At 35.9% G+C, this 16491-nt stretch overlaps 1 protein-coding gene across 4 annotated transcripts in view; it reads right to left on the bottom strand.

Moving 5' to 3' along the window:
• HYCC2 (hyccin PI4KA lipid kinase complex subunit 2) overlaps positions 1-16491 on the bottom strand; it is a 52152-nt gene that overhangs the window by 30603 nt on the left and 5058 nt on the right. The window contains exon 3 of one of the 4 annotated variants that reach the window (XM_075093801.1): positions 6064-6170. The exons of the other annotated variants lie outside the window; for them this stretch is intronic. The gene's annotated coding sequence lies outside the window, so the exon portion shown is untranslated. The remainder of the gene's footprint in view (positions 1-6063; positions 6171-16491) is intronic. 4 annotated transcript variants of the gene reach the window in all.

Genomic DNA, 16491 nt, shown 5'->3' with positions numbered 1-16491 from the left:
ACAGACCTGGCTGGAGAATCAGGCTGTAACAGTTCAAAATTTTTTGTTTGCTTACAAACCAAATCTGCAGGTTTTCTAGAATTAAGTTTAAGTAGAAGACAAAAAAAAAATTTACATAGCATCACAAATGGGGTCTGGGGGTTCAAACTTTTACACACACAAAACGGTACCTAACTGTCCTTAAATCAGAGGCAAACATCATCTGTAACTCATGGGCAAAAATTGCCCTTCCCCCAGAATGATTACTTCAGCTTGGAAGATCCTGTTAAAACCTGGAGGCAAGTAGCTGCTCTCCTCCAGCACTGTCTCAACTCCAAGAGATTACATCAACTCTGCACAAAGTTGACTATTTCCTTGAAGAAACCTTGCAAGGGGGAATTAAGATTATGCTTAAAAATAAACTAATGAAACAAACAAAAAACAATAAGAACCCTGTGCCAAAACACAAATCCCCCTTCTCTACACTCCAGTGAACAGCAATATCCATGAAACTACAGCACAGCTCCAATAGGAAAGCAAAACTTGTATGCAATAAAGCTACACTGATCACTAAATACTATGGTGTATTTTTTAAGTAGCAACAAGCATTCTTTGCCCTATAGCACTACAGTTCAGAGCAAGACTGAGGAGCACTAAGCAATCTATCTGTTGCAGAAATAAGTAAACACACAAGGCTATCAAGAAACACATGCATCAGGCCAGTAAAAACGTAGTTGGAGTAAGGGAAGAATACAACCAATAAACAAACTCAGTGAATTAAGAATAAGCAATTCTCCCAAGTCAGGATTCAGCCTGGCATATATAAAGAAATTACAAAACCACCAAGAGCTGCAAGAATCATTCAAATGCCTTAACTATGAATGCTATAGAGGTCCCCATGTTCCTACTGCAGTAAATGTCAAGTATCATAATGACGTCTAACACCTAACCTAGCTAAGAAATTAAGTCCTCTTACAGAAGTCTGTGGAGTCTTACAGGAAGTTCACATATAGCTTTTTGTCAAACAAGTTAACTCACATGAAGTTAAACACTGAACCTATGCTCATGTCAAAATTTAGGTGCAGTTTGATATTTTAGATAAACCCATCTAGTGAAAGAGGAAAATTTGACCTTCCCCTCCAGTATCCCACATATTTCTGTTCCAGTGTTTGTGCTGTGCATTGACCTTCAAGCAAACCCTGTTTAAGGACTTCTTCCAGTGTAAGTCAGCTTCAGAACAAAAGCCATGCCTGCAAGGAACACATCCATCTTGAGAACAACTGCTGAAGCACAGAGCTTATGCTGTGCCCTTTAAGAACAGTGACAGAAACAAAATCCAGTGCATAGTGTTTTCTTACATGTGGTACAGTAAGATTTTAAGAGTTCTACTTTGAAAAAGCAGAAGAATTTGTTAGGCTTTTTTTGTCATAATCTCCAAAGCATGCAAAGGATTAGAATATGGGGCATCTACCACAGGAATCTTGTGCTTATTCATCCCTGAAGAAAAGGACACTGTATAGTGCTTTTTGTGTATTTGTTAGGAGGATGGGGAAAAGAGAGCTTTACACAATAGATCTTTTTGGGCCACCTCTTCTGTACAATCTAACCATTTTCACTCAGTGCAAGTTCCACAGGCAGCTTTGTGTGGTTGCTTATATAAATACAGCTCATTGTTCTGATGCGTTCAGAACTTTGACAGGGTGTACATTAAAGATCAATAATGTGAACTATATCCCAGGAGGAAAAGTACCTTATCTATTTGTAAGTGTTGCACCCCATTTATAGAAAAATATAAACACAAACTAGTAATTTCTCCAATGCTACATTTGCATCCTTCATGGAAGACTTTTTCAGATGTTAAAGCTTGGTTTGCCCATGTGGCTAAAAAAGGATGCAGACATATAGCTCTGCTGTAACAATACAGAAGTAGCCCACACCTATTCCAGTTAGAATTACTCTACTAGTTCGGTTTTAGGACAAATCATCTCTCCCTTTCAAATTATCTGCCTGGATAATAAAAACATTTTTAAGGACTAGTACAAACAGGCAAGGTAGTCAGGTCATGGATTTACAGTACACTAACTCTGCACTGACTCCATACAATAAAACTTAACAAAAGCACAGTGAGCATCTTAGCTCAGTTCCCAGTGGCTGTGCATCCCCACTGTGCCCACACTTCAAGCCACCCTGTCACAGCAGAGAGTGCTGCCCCATTCTGCACTGCACCAGCCAGGCTGCACCTGATGGACTTTGCCACTTTTCCTAGACAGGAACACAGCACAACAGCTGTGTGACTGTCTCAACCTGACAAAAAGACAATAATCTGGGATTTTCACATGAGCATCTGCAAAGCACACCTCATGCTTACATTCACTCCCTGATTTGCTGTACCTTGCGGGCGGGGTGGGGAGGAAGAATATATCAAGTACCATGTGGGTGTGTCTCTAAAATAAAACTGGCTCAACTGCATTAAATCCTGTGCATATTTATTCAAAGTTGAAGTAGCCTGAATGAATAGTATTGAATTTCATTTCCAGAGTGTTCATGTCTCTCACAAAGCAAACAAAATACAGCGAATTTAAAAGATTTCTCATGTTTATTTTAAAAAGACTAGATTTTTTTTCCCTGTTATGGCTCAAAGGTTCTTATAATATGCAGCAAGGATAACTATGCAAAAATTTAGTTACTAGTAAGAGTAATAATTAAACATACTAAAATATTTTTACATGTGGACTGACTGTTACGATTCCTTAAATACCAAGCAACCAAGCAAATTTAAATTCACACTAAAGCATGGAACAGAAAAATTACACTTGGGAACACAGTTACTCTGTGTTCAAATAGAATATAAAAATCTACTGAAAAGCTTCCCCCAAAAAAGCACTTAAAATAATAATTAAAGAGTTTTCTCCTAAACTTATTCATTCGGCATAAAGTGGCAGAATATGAGACATAAGGCTGTTAAATCATTAGATCTGGAATCTTTATGCTTAATATTAAAGCTGCAATATTCTGTTCTCAAAGTCAGTGTCTTGTACATCTGCCAATTACAGTTGAGATCTAAACAGAATTTTACCAAGCAAAGGCACTCTCCTAGCTCATGCTATGCACACAAGTACAAAACCATGGGTTAGCTCCTGATGTTAACATGTGAGCTGCCTAGACATTTAAGAACTTAATTTTCATTGGGATATATGAGATACCACTCCACAGCTTTCACTTTCCAGATACACTTATGATGACAGTTTGGGGAGGATTAGACTAGTTATAAAATATGTATAAACCAAGAGACAATGAAAATTAAGTTACCAACAGACTGAAATACCATGAGGTTATGTTTAAATTACAATCCTTTATCTGCTTACTTAGAATTAGACTCCCATTTTAAAGATACTTTTCCTATAATTCACCATTGTCTATATTATAGTCTCTGAAAATATTGAAGTCTGAAATAAAACTTATTACAGTAATATACTATTGAAACTCTAAAATGTAAAACCTGGATAACTGCCCAAGAACTCTTGTCTTCTACAGTAATAGACATGAAAAAAGGGATTAATCAACATCTCTCAGAGAGCACATTTTTCACTTACATTTAGGGTAAAAACATACTAAATACATTATTATTTACCAGTCTGCACCTAAACCACTAAGCAAGAGCAATTTGCATCAGCAAAATGATTACCCAAATAATCAGAGCCGACAGCACTCACTATACAGATATACAGAGGATTAAAAAGAAAGTGCTATCAATTAGATATTAGTAAATGTTGGCATTTAAGAAGATATCACTATTCAAGTATGCAGAGTGTTTTTTTTTGTTGGTGTTTGTAATTTATTTACAGTTTTTGTTTGTTTGGTTTTAAGAAGCCAGGATTTTATACTGGCTTCAAAATACCTGGGGAAGGTTACATAAACGGGACATCCACTTCAAGAATGAGTCCTTTTTTTTTTTTTTGCCATTATATACTAGGTATCACAATGTATATAATGTAATCAAGTCCTAGCTAATGATGAATAATATATATTTTTACCTCAAAGACTATGGCAAGAATATTTTGCAATTAAAACCTGGAATGTCTCAACAAAAAGAACAAAGCTTCAAGCTGCATGATCTCTTTCCAGTGCCACTCATCCAAGAGAACATTACTGGCTGACAGTAGGTCTAAAAGAACAGAAAACTCAATTATCAATATAGCTTGTTCTTCCAAGCTACATATACACTCCTCTCACATCTGTAATTCATTACTGAACATGGAAAGAAGTGTATTTAAAGATAGATTTTTCCATGCTACTTCTGTAAAAAAGTAGAACAGAAAGCATCAAGAATGCATCCTTACTCTGAACTAAATCTACGTTCAATTCCTCTGATCCAGAATGTTCATAGCTCCATAACAAAAGCACCTTCGTTTAATACAATTAACACTCTGGGAAGCAGAATACATAAAAGACAACATGAGATAAGGTGGTCAGAACTACACAGGAAACAAGCTTTCCCACCATGCACGCTCTTTAACAACACTGGTGAGCTCTGGTGAAAGGAAACCAGGCAACATGCTGACAAACGCAGGTAACAAAAAAAGAATTTGAACTTCTCACCATGACTTATTCCTGAATGCAGAGGTTTAAAAGACCAAATGAAAAAAGACCAGGTAATATATTCAACAACTTAATGAAAACATCTGCTCAGGAAAATAAATCAAGATGTTTGACCACACAGAAATGGTACAAAGGAAATCTGAAAACATGTAAGTAGAGGATACAAAAATCGGTAATATGCTCTTATTTGAGATACTGTCCTACATTTCATTCAAGCAACCTTCAAAGAAGTATGTATAAGGCAGAAAAGTGGTTAAGAGGCAGTTAATGACAAGGATTGTGAAAAATAATTTCTAACCTAGATATTGGAATAATTTTAAAAATTAAAAAAATAATTTAGTGTCTTAGAAACATTGAATTAAGCAGTAGGGAAGGTAGAAGGGCTTTTTTTGTAACACAGTAATACAAAATAAAACATTAAAATGTAACAAGGTAGAAATGTTAGACTGCTAACAATATACTGTTTCTCATACTCTAAGAGCAGGATCATTATCATAACATCATGAGGGCAATAAGAAGAGATGTTAGATAAATATTATAACACCTGCTTTACATAATTTTTTGTAGAACAAGAAAAATAAAGGAGAAAACTTAATTGATATGCTTTACAAAAAAACTTCTAGGAGCACCTCCTTTCTTAATTGCTCAGTATACAGGCGTATACAGCTTTGTCCAGCTACTGTCAAGGTACATAGTAGACTATATTCAACAGCCATGGTATGGACTGATTTCCACACTGGAAAACGGATTGACTCTTCGGCTAATCTGACCCCAAGAGAAAATAAGACCAGCCTTGGAATATTCAATTTTGGTAGATTACTTCTAGTCCTTATTTAAAAGTACATGTTATATAATACATGTTTCTTATAATAAATATATCACAAATACCATTGTGATTCCCTCCTATCGATCTACATAAATATATTATTCTATCACAACCATAAGAAACAAATACTTATATAAGCTGCCATTTTGGTAAGGACATAAAAAATAATTTTAAAAACTGCCATCCCAAACAAATCAGGACTAAAACCATAACTTGGTATTAGAAACAGGTAAAAGCATTCTGCCAGAACTCTCTTGGCCATTCACCTGCACAGAGAAACAGAAACTTCTACAAGGTACAAAACTGACAAAGGCAGAAAGAAACAAAACATGCTCTGGACAGTTATTAATTTAAATCATGAGCTCAAGCATTCTGTTTAATAGAATGCCCTCTTCCAACTCCAGTTTTTAGGTAATTTAGCTGCAAGCTTAAGCAGACAGGCATGCATTCCAACTTTAAAATATAAATCCTGACATATTCTATATGTAGGATTTAGGTTGCCAGCCTTATTAGACAAGCCTTAGTCATGCAAAACAACTTGGATAAGACATTTCTTCCCTGCCCACTCTGACTCACGAGTAATAACCAGGCTAAAAAACTTCCTTTTTGGATACCAGCAACAAAGACAGTTATGTAAAAATGATGGGAGAAAGCCTTACCACAGTGAAGTCAAAGATGATTGACAATGCTCCTGTAAATTTTCATGGTACCATACTTGAACAGTGAGCTCCATTTCTTATCAAAAAGGTCACATCAATTTCAGCTACTGCCAAAAAAGGGGTAAAGAAAAGACATAGCCCATCTGTTCCAAAAAGCATCCTCTAAGTAATTTTAAGCCCTAAATTATCTTCTGTGCTTTTTCAAGCACAAGAAAGCTCAGCTGCCAAGATTTCTATCTTTCTACAATTACTACAGTGAAACTGTGCTTTACAGATACAAAAGTGCTGAAGACAAACAATTAGGGCAGCGTGAATGAAAATACAACACTGCAAACAGACACTTTATAACAGAGTTTAAAAAATTATTTTAAAGCTGATGTTTTTATTGTATTGCACAGAGAAGTTGTAGAAAGCTACAGAAGTCAGGTGACTAGAGAAAAATTTAAGTCCCGTTTGCCTCACAGAGTCTAACAACCTGAATAAAACAACTGTACACTTGTAGCTAAAGCCCCCTCTTAGGATTTCGTGCAATGAATGAAGCAGAAAAGAAGTAAGATGACCAAGAAAGTGGAAGGCGACATTTATCTTCTGTATATTATGAAAGTACTTCACTACTTTACTTACAGGATTTGGGAAACAATAATATAAAGATATTATCCTGCAGCCTTAAATATAGCAAAACATATGTTAATTATTCTATTATAAAGACTTGACGCACCTAAAAATATATATATACACACACATGCACGCACGTAGGTTAGCCACAGAAATGTTACCTTATTCTCTCAGCACCAGTTTCCTTAGAAACAACTTCATGTAGTCATCCTACACTAAACCTAAAACATTCTCTTGTCAGGAACCTGTGTAATAACCCATCCTACGCTAAACAATACTTTGCATCAGTTCATATTCAATAATTCTTCCTATGCTACTTTGTCTGCAACTCATTGATTTCTTTACTTATGAAAACATTTCCATGCAAATTACTTTCCATGTAACCCTACCTCTCCCAAACACCTTCTTGGTTCACAATTTTGGTTCATGAAGTAAATTAAATCTAGAAAGAATTAACTAAAGATAGTAAATGCAGAGTAAAAATGGAGACTTTAAAAAAAAAATCTAACAGCAAACTAGCACTTGCAAAACCACAGTTAAGGGACACTCGGTGCTAAGTACTTAAAATGAACAGGCATGCGTTAGGAGAAATCTTGAAACAGAATTTCTGTGGGAACAAAAACCAAACCAAACAAACAAACAAAAAAAAACCAACAAAAAACCCACACCACCAAAAAACCCTCAACACACACTTTGGAATAGGACTGCAAACATTATGCTGAGAAAGATCGCTATCTTGCCTGCAAGGAAAGAAATGCATGCAGAAACAATCCTAGAAACAGGAACTGTAGATTCTAAGCAGCTTCCCATTTTTGAGCTGTAACATCCTCGACTGATAGAAATGTGTGTTTTATTATGAAAATAGCCATAAAAATTAAGTCCTCTATCAGTTCCAGACCAATAAAATATCAATATGTATTTCTCGCTGCAGTATCTGCTACCAACTGTAATTCAAACGAACTGGAATTTAGGTTACATATTCATTAATTAATTTACATAACCTCCTTTCTTCTACCCTAAGTATTCCCAAAGAGACCTAGCCTAAAGGATCCTCTGCTGAAAGTAATGAAATCCCTCATTCTAATCTTTCCAGCTTCCAGATGGTAAAGCCTTCAGCTCCCAGAAGTACAATGTAAGTAAATGAAGCTGAGGTGACAGATTCCCCCTCCTCCATCCATACACTTACACATACACAAAGTCTTAAATTCAAATAAATGTGAAGATTCCACTCATTTACTTCAATTATAGCTAAAAATATGTCGTATTACCAATTTTTTAAACAATAAAATAAGAACACAAAGTTCCAACATAAACTTTCAAAATGCCAGAGTTAAAGATCCATGAGCATTAGGATACATTTCTTCATTGCAGGATGCCATAAATTTTGTACATGTGACTCAGATGCATCATTCACATTTAAGATGTATGGTTTTCAAGGATAAAATTAATTCTGATTGATATTCTGGTCTTGCTTTTCCAATACAAGCTCCCAGGCTTTAAAAAAGCAAACTGAACACTGAATGTAGTTATGTGAAACATCACTGATCTCACCACTACTCATCAAGACAACATAACTTCTATTGACCTAACAGAATATATGAGGCAGTCAAACTCTGCACAGAAACCATAAACAGGACTTAAGGCACACACAGAGGCTGCTTGCTATTCACAGGTAAAGCAGAGCAGCATCAAGAATCCAGAAACATAAAATCTGCTTCAACTTTCAGAGTCAACACTGCTCAGACCGTAGCTGCCTTCACTATCTTCAATTGTTACATTACAGGAAACAAATTGTCTTCTTCCATGTCATGTATCACAGCATTATTTCATCATCAATCATTTTCAAACTTCTTTTCTGAAAGTTAGAGAGGGGGTTTTAAGAACTGCAAAGAACTATCTCACAAAATGAGACAAAACCCAGTTACTTTATATTGATATTAGACAGCAGACAAACAAGTCAGACATGACCAACCCTACTAATTCCAGAGCAAGAAACTACACTGCCTTTGTTGGACTCTCTCCTTCACAGAAAGCAGGCAAAGAAACATTGCCTCTAAAGAAAGCACAACGCTTTTTAATCACCTTATTAGAAGCTCTCATGAAATTATGAAACTCAGCTTACTGTAATTGGCATTCTGTGGCCTATCACACGGAAGAATATACTACTACTCTGTGAAATAACTGTATGAGAATTAAAACATCAGTAAATGTAAGACTAGTGCAACAACTACACCAGTTTCCCCTTTTGTCTTGGCATGAGTTTAATAATTAATTTTCACTGTTGAATAGTTAAACACAATGAATATTGTTTACACAGTCGTTATTCTTCTACTGTTAAACTAATATTAGAACAGAACAGAGACCAACCAGTCATAAGGACAGACTAGTTAATAAAATAGTGTGAAGTGGTTAATTTGTTATGTTTTTTTTTTAAATAGTAAGGTGCACAAAGTTACTACTAACACATGTCAGGGTGTTTTGGGGGGTGGGTGGGGGGGTGGGTATTTGGTTCTTTTTTGCTTTTTGGGGTTTTTTTCCTACCTGAAAATTAAAGTCTCTTTTTCTGCAGTAAAACTTTGCATACAGTCTCTTTAGGAATGTAATGCAAACCCAGCACGAATAACTTAAATCAGCCAGATCTTTTATGCATCCTGTTAGGCTAGACTTTCCACAATGGTTTTCATTTATTCATTTATCTAAGCTATAAATAAGTATTTTTTTAAAAATTATAGATTTAACAGGCAGCCTTGAAAATCCATTGAGCTAACTTCATGAGTACCCTCCTCAAGTTTGTTTGGTGTGGAAGGAGGAATGGAATTTATTTATACACGATCCAATTTACAGTGTTCTAGATTTTCAAATATATTTTCTTGCACTCAGAAGACCAGCAGAAATTCTCACAGAGGACTCAATATTCTAAACTTCAGCCATTTTTGCATGGGTGAGTTTATATACAGAGAAACTCTGGGGTTTTGTTTGTAATACTAAATAGCTTTTCTGCTAAAAACAAACTTCAACAGCAGTTGGTAGAACAGTGTTTTTCCTTCCCTCAAGCCTCCCAAGTAAATTTACCTTTGGAAAAAGACCAGAGATGGACTTACATGCAAGCATGTTAAAGAGGTATACTACTGCTTTTTGCAACATTATCTTCTTCAGCATATTCTATATATTACATCTACTTGAAATAGAAATACATCCACATGAACTACACTAAACATAAATAGTTTCCTTATTCTTTTACAGGTAAGTCACAATGCCCATGTAGGTAATGTTTATGATCTTACACCTTTTTTATTAATTACATTGGCAATACAGCAAATTCAGTTTATTCTCATCAAACACATCATCAAAAAATTTTAATCAAAGCCCAACTTTTTAATTAAACAGCCTGTTAAAAGTGTCACTCTTCCATTTCCCTGTGCAATTGTCCTGATAGAAATTAGCAACATTTACCAAAGTTCTAGGACCACGTACCTGAAATTGTTAAATTATACATATTTGGTGTAAGGAATATACTCATCTAACACCCTTCATACAGCATGCTTCACAAAACACATGCAGTCTTTCAAGAGCATCTCAGAAGCTTTAGGAATACTGAGGTTAATGGCATACAGAGGACCTGCATCAAGTGTTGAGTAACATCTCAAAAAAGAGGGTTGATCAGGTATAAAACCAAAACAAACAAACAAACAACCCAAAACGACCACAACAACAAAAAAACAAAACAAGACTACTCAGTCCACACATGACTTTCAGTACACGAGAAAGCTGTTCTGAACAAAATACAAATGCAGACCTAACACCCTAGTACTTGCAATTACATGCAGATTAAGATGACTATGCAATAATTATTTCTTATCAATGAGCAGCAGAAGCTTCATACTTGGGCGGGGGGGTGGGAATCCTAATGCTTTTTGCCTTATCTGCCAGCTATCCAATTAGCACATTGAAAAGCTTTTTTTGTAATGGTATTTTAACAATTTTGTTTCCTAATTGGTTCTGTTGCATCTGAATAATTAAAACAAAGAAATAAGATTGCAACCTCAAACATTCCCCTGCAATAAAAGTAAATACTAATAAAAACCTTATTTATTTTCCATAGATGTGAGCATATGTATAAATATGCAGAATTTCGTTATAGCTTTCTGAAATGCATAATGTTGCTATAAGGTCTGCATTCAGAGATAAAAAGATAATCATCATAATCTATTGAAAGTCAACACACACTATGAAAGCAGAATGTCCTGACAATTCATAGAAATAGCAATAAAATAACAATTACTGGATTTTTGCATAAAGGCAGCACATGCAGAAAAAATCCTGTCTATAAAAATCTACCCATTGGAATATGAATTTTAAATACCTCCAACTTCATAAAGCTGAAAACTCTTTAAAAGGTGATTAAGATTTCCTAATTAACACAATAATGCCCATTTAAGATCTATATTCTCTTGTCTCTCACAAGACCAAAAATTCTTTATCAAAATAAGCTATCAAATACAGTCTCTGGTAGGTTACTATCACAGGAGTTTCATCAGTAGAGAAGAGCCGTTGACTGTCACACCCACACACATCTCCACCAGCCAAATATGGTCAAGTTCCTACAAAACGTTTCCGTAAAATGACAAGCAGCCATGCTGAAGAAGGTCCTTCCTGGGCAGCGGGGAAGGAAGGCATAGCACCTCTGTTTCCCAACTGACCAACAGATCATTTTAAAGCTTTCTGCAGCATACATAAAATCTTAATTTATTAGAGGAAATTAACATCTAGAGGCACCCTCCTCTTTACTTAAGTTTTTTTGAACTTCCTTCTACTTTTCTTACATTAAGCCTAGTGTTCTGTCTTTAGCACAGACCAATATCTGTAAGTCTGAGAAAAAGGGCACAGATGAAATAAACCACCTTTGAACATTTGGTTAACTATACATCGCCATTGGCAGCATCAATGCCAATTAGTATAGGGCACTGACCCCAACTCAGTCTGGAATCCTTAACCTGATTAGGACTTTGCGCACAACAAATGCGAAATCCCGGAGTTGCACATTTATTTTTCTGCCTTAGTATCATGAGTTTTACTCAATTTAATTATTCAAGTAGCTAGGGAAAAAAAAGGGGGGGGGGGGGAGATTACAAAGTTAATGTATAAGCATTATTATGGAGTTTATTAAAGCATCTCCAACTATTTTCCTAAAAATTCCAGAGTTTAAGTTTGAGATAACTTGGAAAGGTAACAACTAGACATAAAATGCTAACATTTTCATTTCAGTTAAGAAGTAAAATAAGTGCAGTAGTTTTAGTTTTGTCATGTAAACTGTAAAAATTAACTGCTAAAACCACAGTATACCTGTAGCTAACTGAAAGCATTTAACCTATAAAGAGAGCAAAAAAGCAAAGCATGCACCCTCTCAAAGAGTTTAGTACAGTGATTCCTGGAACATGAGAGGTGTGTGTGTAACACGACTGCCATTTGAGTAATTTAAACACCCAGATGCCTCAAAAACGTTTTCTCTTTTTTGTGACTGAAGTGCTTGTAACAATCCAACAAAGTTTCATTTCTGTATATACAAAGAATTACCGCATACATATTTTCACCACTGATTCTCACTATGCATCTTAAAGGACTACAATGCATATTCCAAATCCATTCAACATCTGCACAAGCAAAAGGGCATCTCAGTCATTTTTGCAATTGGTTCTTTGGAAACTCACTGACAACAAGCCATGCCTAAACTGTTGACATTCCAGCAATCAGCTGGACAGAATAGGCAAATATCCAGGGCAAATTATTTTGAAATTTTATTTTGGTGTCTCAAGTTATAACACTGATTACAGTGAGGAGAAAGAAAATCTTGTTCTCTCCTTCTCCCCCAAACACACAAAAAGAAAGCTAGGAAGTTCTCTTATTCAACAGATAAACAGAGGCTTCTCAAACTCACCTGGTGTTTACAGTAACCAGGGTGAAGACAAAGTTGAAGAGTCACAGCACATGAAACAAGCCTTGGCAGGCACACAGACCTAAATAAACAGAAAAGGTAGTCCTGCTACTAGCCATCCTGTTCACTGGAGAATCATTAAATGCACACGACAGTTATGATTTAAATGAAGGGCTGCTATCACAGAACGTCTAGGAAAATAAACAGCACAGAAATACAGCTTATGAATCCTTAAATTAGTTCCATGTTTTAGGTATCTTTTCTACTTTCATTCAACTTAGCCTCCAGCCCAGGATTCCCATCTCTTTTTGTATTTCCATAGGTAACACTTAACTGTTTAAGAGATTTTCATGAAGCCCTCACTACTCTGACATGGCAAGATTTGCGCTGCAATCTGCTGCAGTTCATTAACATGAATTAAGCTATTGGAATGGCTCACATGAAGTCTGACAAAAACATCACCTCATTCTGCAATCTTCCCAGGAAATTACCACAAATATGGTTTAATAACTTCCAGAAACTTAAGGATGTTACTATTTGAAACTACTGCACAGACGCAACACTGAAGACAGATCATCAGGTATAATGGTTTGTCATTTACATAATCATCAAATAGAACAGACAAACAATTATTCTAGAAGCAGCTTTGGAAGCTCAGGAATTTTGTCTGAGGCCTGTTCTATGCTAAGAACAAGAAACAAGCAGCTTAAAAAAAAATCCATGCACATAAGGTACTAGTCATTTTTCCGTTCCACATCTAAACCCCCTTCGCTCTCCTCTGTGTCCATATTTAGCTCATGGCTCTATGCTGTTCCAGCTCAACTGAACATCTTTGGAAAAAAAAAAAGCGCAATGGAAAGTTCTCCACCGTTACACACAGAGAAATATGAGCTTTTGCTAGGATAAATGGTTCATCAGCATGCCTTACATTTCTATGTAAAAGGACACATTATTATTACTTAACAAACTCCTCAGTCACTTCTTGTGCAATTTCACTACAGTAAATGGACTTCAACCAATCATCTGTCTATCCCACTGCTGTTATTAAAACATTAAGAGTTTGGAAAGATATTAACACCCCCGCTTACTCTTATACTATCACAGTTGTACCAAGAAAGACTTGTACTATCAAGACTAACTTCTAACTATAAACATGTGCTAGCTTTGTTTACTGAAGTTCAATAGAAGCCTGGAAATTCACACTCTAACTTTAATTTTGCAGAATATAAATCTTAGCATTGACTTCAACTGTGCCAGAAGCATGAAGAGTTTTCACCTGCAAAACCTGGAGAGCAGGCATCCGCACCTACCAAGTGATCTGACATCATTCATTAAGTTATGTGCAGATACTAAAGACAAGTACAACCACCATTGTAAGCAGAGAGCTTTTTTTAAATACTATTTTCAACAGCATGTGCATTTCCAATCATAAAGCATGAGAGACAGCAGTCATATGCAGAAACATAAAATACTTTTTAAAAAGTATACCCCTAACCTGCAGTAATAGACATATCAAAACTCAAAGTTGAGCATTTAGATTTTTCTTCTCTGCCCTACTCTGATGGCATGCACTAGGATGCTTGATAAATTGCTCACTCCAGCCCCTCCATAACTTAAGTTTACATAAAAGCCTTCTACTTTCTGAAACATCTCAGCTAGAAGGTTATTGACCCTCCTATGTTCAGCCACCATGATGTTGCTATCACATTGTCTAAAGCAGATGGCAGAATTACCAGCGTAGCCTACACTGGTAGTGGGGCACACTGGTCATAAGATGTCAGATCTTCACAAAGTTCATGTTTTAAAACAAAAATAAATTTAAAAAATCATAATTTCTAGCTAACTTGTTTTCACATGCAGGAAATATCAGATCTGAATTTACAGACACAAGTTAACTTAAGCTATTTCTAACACAATCTGCTACACTCATGCCCACGTGTCTCCAAAATCTTGTGCATAGGATATTTAGGAAAGTTGCTTGAATTACTACTATAAGCTTCTTCAGATTTCTTTCTAAACCAAGTTTTCTGCCTTGTAGCCCTATTTCAAATAAGACCAGAGGCGCAGGCATGCAGAGGGGCTGCTCTCCAGCCTCTCCTAAATTCAAGGTATTCTCAAACCTAAAGGAGACAGAATGGACAAAGCAGAAAATAAGACGAGGAGATGGGAAGAAGAAACAGACACCAGAACTCTCGGAAATAACCAACCTATCTGAATAAAAAGGAAATAAATTAAGCCAGCACAAAACAAAAACAAACAAAAAACCCAACCACCAAGCAAATTTTACACATATTTCACCTCATTATCTTTCAACCCAGTATCTTCCCAGATGAATGGCCATGAAAAATAAGACCATTCTTTTAAACCTTCTTAATGTCTTTCCAGGCAGATGTAGAATAATTCCCCCAGGACAAATATGGGTCAAGGCAGGGCAGAAGAAGGGAGGAAGACCCTAAATATAATTACATTTTAAAGTTCATAAACTACTAAACATAAGGAATGGAAATAGAATAAAAATCCCGGAAGTATCAACATTGTCCTGTATGAATCAGCAAACTACAGTCATGCAAGCCAGCACAAATGTCCGTGTCACCCATTTCACTTCAATATAATTCAGAGGAACAGTAATATAGAACTATTTAAAGAACTCGTGAACCATACATAATGCAGACGCCAATACAGAAGACCTAACCAGTTCAGTTTTCTGAAGAATCACAGTAAGTAAAATAAAAACATAGTAAGATTAGCTGAGTTATGGAGATTACACACAAGGACATAGACTTAGCATTTCTGGACTGCAAAATTCACTGTTAGTCAAACACATGTATAACTTATACAAAATAAAATTAGGTGTTGTTAAATACTCTATCCCATAAGAAAAACAAACAAACAAACAAAAAAAAACCCCACAACAGAATATGCAGAAAGAGTGAATTCCTGGAAGAGTGTTTTAACAGGTTTAAACTGCTCCAAACACCTCCATCAGGTCCTGTGCTGAACAGTATTATCGAGCCAGGGAACTTGGCATTTTCCAAGTGATGATATTCAGTACTGAGAGAAAAATAAATAACTAAACAAATAAATAGTTTACCACTTTGCAATAGTTATGTACCTGAGATTTTTCTTTCACTACCCTAGCGGGATCTCCTTCCAAATGTCTCTGGCATGCAAAAGGAAGTTAAAAAATTTGAACCATAAAATCCATATTGCTCTACAGAATCACACCAGGAGGTCAAGGTGGCAGATCTGACATAGGCAGTGCGCAGCGGTGGTAAGCTGGACTGCCTGCAGAACAGAACGCCATCAAGGAAAGACCGAAAAGGTGACTTGCCAATGATAGCTTGTCTTTTACAAATTGCCTGACTTGTGATTACTAATAGAATATCTACTGAAGTAGATAGCGATAAGTGTTTTTTATTCCCATGAACATTTTCAAATAGAATCCATACTATGAGAAAAACAGGATTTCAGAAGAAAAGGGTATCTCATGGTGATAGAGTACCATGGCTGCGGCATTCAGCCTAATCCTTCATCAGGGTACATGAGATCCAAATTTACTCTATAGCAGCATTAAATTAAAAGATGCAGATTAGTTTAAAAGCAGCTACATGGTTTGTTAGACAAATATGTTCCACGACCACATAAAACACTACATAAATTATTAATATGAACATAAATGTCACACAGTAAACATCTGTAGCACACCATTTCAACCTTCTTTGGCTCTGATGAAAACAGAATATAAAAACCCCTCCACCCAAATTCATTATATTTGAAAGAAAAATTAAACACTACCAGAAGAATGACTAATGGCCACCCAGCAATTTTCCTTGCAAAACAGAACTTTTACTATCATTGATAACCTGCAGCATGTGTTGGAA

This window comes from Phalacrocorax aristotelis, chromosome 5 (genome assembly GCF_949628215.1).
Source record: "Phalacrocorax aristotelis chromosome 5, bGulAri2.1, whole genome shotgun sequence".
NCBI lineage: Eukaryota > Metazoa > Chordata > Aves > Suliformes > Phalacrocoracidae > Phalacrocorax > Phalacrocorax aristotelis.
Note: the sequence above shows the minus strand (reverse complement) of the source record. Positions and strands in the feature narration are given on the sequence as shown.